Source organism: Candoia aspera, chromosome 15, assembly GCF_035149785.1.
Source record: "Candoia aspera isolate rCanAsp1 chromosome 15, rCanAsp1.hap2, whole genome shotgun sequence".
Lineage (NCBI taxonomy): Eukaryota > Metazoa > Chordata > Lepidosauria > Squamata > Boidae > Candoia > Candoia aspera.
The window spans coordinates 10,096,629-10,102,628 of NC_086167.1; positions in this window are offsets into that span (position 1 = coordinate 10,096,629).

Genomic DNA, 6,000 nt, shown 5'->3' on the forward strand with positions numbered 1-6,000 from the left:
GACCTCCTGGGACGGGGAGGGGGGAAGGGGGGCCCTGAGGTCACCACCTCCCGTTTCTTCAAAGGCCCTGCGGCTGCACGCAGCTGCCAATGCCGTCCTGTCCTAAAAGGTTAGCAAAGAGAAATACAAAACAGAGGGAGGCCCTCCTTGCCCAGTTCATTCCAGTTAGAACCGACGTTGGCCAGTTCCCAGCTGAGCAGCGAAGACCTCCCGAAAAGCCTGTTGGCTGGCCCCCACCATACCTTCCCCCCATGACCTTTGGACACCTGGCCATCTCCTCGTAGCATCCAAAGGTTTCTGCTGCTGGTGGAACCAGGCAGGGATGTTCTTGAGATGATGCCGAGGTGTGCAACTCTACCCCCCCCCCACTTTGCCCATCTGCCTCTGAACTCAAGGCGATAGGACCAACAAGGTTGCGTTCACATGACAGGCCCATTTGGGGCCGTGTCAACACTGGTTAAGCAGCACGGTGAAGACCAAGAGGCCACTACCTGTTTCCCCACCGCATCATGTCCATTTCTGCTTTGTTTCTTGTCTGTTCCAGATGTGGGAAATGCCATCCCTAAGAAATCGAGTGGTTTGGTGTGACAAGCTTGAGAATTTAAACACTGGGCTTTGGACTGCGGGTAGGAAACCCTAATTTTCCCTGCATAGGTTCACCTGCCTCACAGGGTTGTTGTGGAAAAAAGTTGGGTACGCTCTGTATGCCACCTTGATCCCCTGAATGAAAGGTGGGAGGGAAATCTAATCATCACAATACAGGCTGTGCTCCCACGTTTTATCAGAGGAGCTTAAGTATTACATTGGGTTAGTAGCTTAACATGTGCAAATCCAGCCAATTTTGGTTGCAGTTCCACAGAACGTGGGTGAATTAGATTCCAAGGTCAAACGTTTTGCACTCAGGCCAGTCTCAGTCTTAAAACTCCTTGCTGTATCCAGTGTGAAATCTTTCCACCACTGGGTTTTTTTTCCCTTAACCTTCTAACCCAGACCCCATCTTGGCAGCGTGACTACATTCAAAAGCTGAATTCATACATATGCCTTGAATTCATACATGTGCCATGAACGCTAAAGAAATCTGCAAAAAAGGATTTCCGCTGCTGATTTTCAGAAATCTGGGCTTCTTTGTGGGTGGGTGAAAATGGGCTTCTAGTTTGGGGTGGAAATGAAGTAGAACCGTGGGAAAAACAAAGCAAATATGGGACTCCGTTGAAATTTTTAAAATAGGAAATAACCTCTTTTGTTCCATCATTCTATTGATACGGAAGAGGTGACACCCTTCTTACAACTCTCCTGAGTAATTGTGAAATTGGCTTTTGATTTTTGTACATTGAAAATCTTCAAGTTGCATTTACATCCAACAGTTTACTTCCTATATTTACAATAAGCATGTTTTATGAAATTCAAATGTTTGCTATATAAATTTGCATAAAGACATTACAAAGAGCCCAAGTTCTGTTTTGTTGCCAATTTTCTATCCCTAGACCTTTGCCTCTTAATCAGAGGATTCAGGATTTTAATATTTTATTTTTATCTAATAGGTTCTGCAGACTGAAAGTCTGAAAACTCCTCCTTCAGACCTAACACCTCCCTGATGCTTATTAAAACAGCCCCTCTTTTTTCAGGCTTCTGCACAAGCTTGAAAAAAAGATGCAGCTGCTTTAAAAGTTGTGACTGACTCTTCAAAACAGCCACCTCTTTTCTGTGTTGTGCAGAAGCCTGCAAAAAAAGGGGGGGGGTCTCTTTCACAAATAGCAGAAAGGCGCTGTATGTGTGTGACAGGCCAAGCACTTCTTCCAAATCATTTTTAATGAGTGCACAGCTCTGACTTACAGCCCTTTCTGAAAGAATAAAAGGGAATCTTCACTTTTTGGTTTATGGGTAAATCCTAGGAAATCCAAGTCTCAGATGAAAATATTGGAAACAAAAGCAAAACAGGGCCATGCACCTTTATTCATTTATTTTTGCTTTTCAAATAAGAGAAAAAGAAAGAAAGAGAACAAAGCACAAAGAAAATTGTGCTGGAAATACATTGTCAAAGAAAACAAGGGAAAAAATGCATAGCAAGTGCTTTAAAAAAAAAGCTGAAAAAAAAGAAACAGAAAAAAGAAACAAAGTGTAATATATCAGTAAACTGTTTCAATTCTATATATACTTATCTAATGCAAATATGCAAGAATGTATATATTTTATTTCTAATATACTTATATAACTATCCTGCTTTTTTTAACCTCCTGTATTTTGTATAAATGGGCCCATATTTCATTATACTGAAATATACTTTATCCGTACAAAATCTGCATCCATAGGCAATCTGCTCATAAGTGGCAAGTGTAACTAGGTTCTCACTCCATTGAGTGAATGGGGCCATGTGTTTATCTTTCCAATGCTGTAATATCAGTCTTTTTGGGCATAGTCAGGGCAGGGAGAATCCATTTATGTTGTCCAGTTGTCAAGCTCCAAGTAATTCAAGAGAATATTATCCTCTGAAAATTTTAGCTTTTCTCAGAGTCACATTTATAAAGTCGACTACTTTCTCCCAAAACTTATTAAGTATAGGACATTGTAAAAATATTTATTTATTTTTTTATATTTCAAATTTTGTCACCGCCCATCTCACTCGAAGCAACTCTGGGCAGTTCACAATAAAACTAAGAATAAACACAGATTAAAATACACTAAAAACCGTAGTTCTTAAATAGAAATAGAAAATATAAAAACATGTGTTTTAAAGAGGCATTGTCCTTATTACATCTCCAACAAAATGCTGTCTTAAGATGGTCCTTTTCTATACAAACATAGCCAATAAATTCTAAATATTATTTTTTGTTGTATAAATTGTAGCTTAAGGTCCGTTGACACTCGAAATTAAGACACTGTCCCATTGACTAGGCAACATATGAACCTCTAATTCTTGATTCCACTCATTTCTTGGCATCTGCATCTCAAATTGATTTCTTGATAACAAGTATCTATAAAAACTAATAGTGAGTTTTTTAGTTTTAAAGGATTTAACAAGTTGTTCTAGTATCTTGGGTGTCTCAGAAGTTGAAAGTGCTGCTGGTCCAAAAAATGTTTTTAACAAATCTTGTAGCTGTAACTATTGCCATTGGATTACATCTGATGGATGATATTTCTCTCTCCATACAGCATATGTTAAAAATTAATCTTCATCTATCAGTTGGTCCAAAGTCAATATCCCTGCTCCCATCCAATTTTTTCATCTTTTCCCCATTTTTAACATTGGGTTTCCCTATAAGGTCAATTTAGCATAGGAAAAGGGGTTGAATCTTCCTTGTTTTTTATTAGACATTCCGTTCTATAGCTTTCTGGCTGATGTAATTGTTTCCAGGGATACTAGAGATTTAGTGTGATTAGATCCTAACACTCCATCCAATAAAGGTGCTATATATGTATACTCCAAAATTGCCCAAATTGGAAAATTAACACCAATTCCTGGCTTCCAGTATTTAATACTTGACAGTAGGTAAGCTTGATGATATAATTGCTCACAGAATAATTAATGGTAATTCTGTAAGCTGCCCAGAGCCACTGTGAGGGAGTTGGGCAGCCATATAAATCTCTTTAATAAATAATAATAAATAAACATAGCTCCAGATTCGGAAAACTGAGTCCTCCCTCATTAATTGGTAATTGTATTTTCTGTCAAGATATTCTGGGAATCGACGAACCCCGTAAAAAATTTCTAAACAAAGAATTTATTTTCTGGAAATATTTTCCAGATATGAGGGCAATGCACCTTTATTAATATAAATTCAAACAGTCTCACAAGTGTTTTTGATTAAATGCTGCAAACTCTTCCCCCCACCCCCAAAATAAATTTGTCCTTGGCTCAAACCAGACAAGAGGGACAGAACAGCTGAGAATCAAAATCTTTCAAAGACCACAACCTTAAGGATAAACCAGTAGCATGCTGCCTTCACTCTACATCGGCTGCTTTTATTCACAGTGGTGAGAGAAAGCCACAGATGCACAAAACGGCAAGTTCAACTTCCGCCTGGCTCCCAAAAGCTGGGGCTGAATAGTGAGGCTAGGAAGAGCTGTTTCAACAGAGTTCATCCTTATGCTTCAGTGGCCATTAGAGGAACAGCGGAACATTCAGAATCAGGGTTAGGGGTATTTTGTTTTCCTCTTCCTTCCTCATCTCATTTTCCTTTTATGCCATGGGTGGTGTTGGTTTTTTTGTTTATTTTTAAGATTAGAAGTTTCAGTTGTCAAGATGGCACTCTTTTTCTTATTTAATTGTTCTTCCCTGGGAGCTGAAGACAAGTTTTCCTCTTCCATCCCCATCTCATTTTCCTTCTATGCTGTCGGTGGTGTTGGATTTTTTGGTTTATTTCTAAGATGAGAAGCTTCAGTGTCAAGACAGCATTTTTTAAAATTGTTCTGTATGCAATTGTTCTGCCCTGGGAACAGAAGGCAAGTTTTCCTCTACCCTCCTCATCTCATTTTCGTTCTATGCCATGGGTGGTGTTGGGTTTTTTGTTTAAGATTAGAAGCTTCAGGGTCAAGATGGCATCTTTTTTCTTCTCTTTTATTGTTCTATATGCAGTTGTTCTGCCCTGAGAGCAGAAGGCAAGTGGGGGAATCAAAGTGTTATCTGCAATATACAAAACAGCCAGGTCCCCTTCCAATAAAACTCAACTCCTGTTAAATTCACAGGCACCTCTGCAACTGTGCTTTATATGACCTAAAGGTGCCCTCCCTTGCCCACTTTGTGTTGGCCTTTCAGTTCAGAGGTTTCGGGGGGGGGGGGAGAAATGCTCTGCAACCATTTGATCCATCTCAGGCACAGGAGCCCCCCAGTACAGGTAGTCCTCGCTTAATGACCACAATTGGGACCAGAACTTCAGTTGCTAAGCAAAGCAGTCATGAAGCAAATCTGACCTGATTTTACAGTACGTTTTTTGCAGTGGCCATTAAGTGAATTGCCATGAGTGTTAAGCAACCCACATGGTTGTTAAGCGAATCACATGGTTCCTCATTGATTTTGCTTGCCAGAAGCTAGCCGGGAAGGTTGAAAATGGTGATCACGTGACCACAGGATGCTGCGAGGGTCATAAATGCGAACCGGCTGCCAAGCACCCTAATTGTGATCATGTGACCTTGGGGACACTGCAATGGTTGTAAGAGTAAGGACCGGCCGCAAGTCGTTTTTTCCAGCACCGTCCTAAGTCCAAACCGTCATTAAACAAATGGTTGTTAAGCGAGGACTGCCTGCACAGGGAATCACAGAACATGAGCAAATGCTAAGCTATTGTTTTAAGTGGGGGGGGGGACAGGAGGGAAGATTTGCCCTTGAAGGTTCCCAAAGGAGCAATTAATCCAGCCCCCCCCTTCCCTGCTGGTTTGCGGAGTGGCTGATGCCCTTTCATTATTGCACTGCTAGAGGTGGAGCTGAACAGTAGCGCAACAAGGAAAGAGTAGCAGACTGCTCCATAGCGTGTTTTTTGAACTCCCAACACACACACAGCATGCACGTGCACACACACACTCCGAAGCCACGCTGACTGCTGGCCGAGAACAGAGCTGGGGGGCCAGTGAGACTGCGCACAAGCAGACAGGCTTTTATTTCTACAAAGAATTCTAATATCTCAGTGGAAGAAAACCTTGTTTGCTTAAGTGCAAATAAAAAAAAAACACCCAAAAGGAAATCTTAAAAAAAAAAAACACCACCACCACCAAACCTCTAGGCGCATCTACATGCAAAGCGAATACTAATAAATCCGGGGTCCCCTGAAGGGCCTGTCTTAGCTAGAAGGCATTTTAAAAGTGGAAACTTCTTCATCATCGCTTGCCTGCATGCCAAAAGAAATTGGTTGTTGTTTTTTTTAAGAAAAGGGAGGGCCCTAATAAGATGCAAGTGTAACTTTCTCTTCCCCCAACATATATCAAAGAATTAAAACAAACCAACTTCCCTGGATTCAGTCCTATCGCTCACCACTCACTGTCCAACATTCTCAGCTTTGGGGTGCAGTT